Raw genomic sequence first — 734 nt, 5'->3', positions numbered from 1 at the left:
ATATATATACTCCTATGTTTTTTCCTCTTATACTGATACCAGTCTGGTGCATGCCCTCTTGCCCTCATGTGTGCGCTATAGGCACCTACTGATTGGACTGTGCCTCAGATCTCTTCTCCTTTTAGACCAGTCGCCACTCAGATGACAATGTGATCTTCCTAAATGGCGCATCAGACCATGTCACCCACCCATTTACTAATAGGAGCAAATATAAAAATCTTTTGGATGACTTTTAAAGTCATTTATTTATAACAGATCTCCATCCTATTTTTCCAGTCTTCTTCTTTCTCCTCTCTATGTTCTCTGAGTTCCAATGTCACTTCCCTAATTTCTTTTCCTCCCAAAAGCCAGTTTATCCCCTAACTTTATGCATTTTCATGTGTTGTCCCTTAATGCTTTGAATTTTCTTTGTCTTTCTCTCTACTTACTGGATACCCTGACTTCTTCAGGTCCCAACTAAAATCTGAACTTCTGCATGAAATTCCTTTCCTCCATTTTATGTCCAATTTATCATATGCAAGAGATAAAAATATAGGTGTCTCTGTCTGTCTGTCTGTCTATCTATCTATCTATCTATCTATCTATCTATCTATCTATCTATCTATCTATCTATCTATCTATCCATCCATCCATGTATCTACCTACCTGTCTGTCTGTATGTCTGTCTGTTTATCTATCCATCCATCCATCTATCTATCTATCTATCTATCTATCTATCTATCTATCTATCTATC

Source organism: Petaurus breviceps, unplaced genomic scaffold (genome assembly GCF_028583685.1).
Source record: "Petaurus breviceps papuanus isolate PSGF00001 unplaced genomic scaffold, PetGlider_PUasm1.0 188, whole genome shotgun sequence".
Taxonomy (NCBI): domain Eukaryota; kingdom Metazoa; phylum Chordata; class Mammalia; order Diprotodontia; family Petauridae; genus Petaurus; species Petaurus breviceps.
This window is presented reverse-complemented; position numbering follows the sequence as displayed.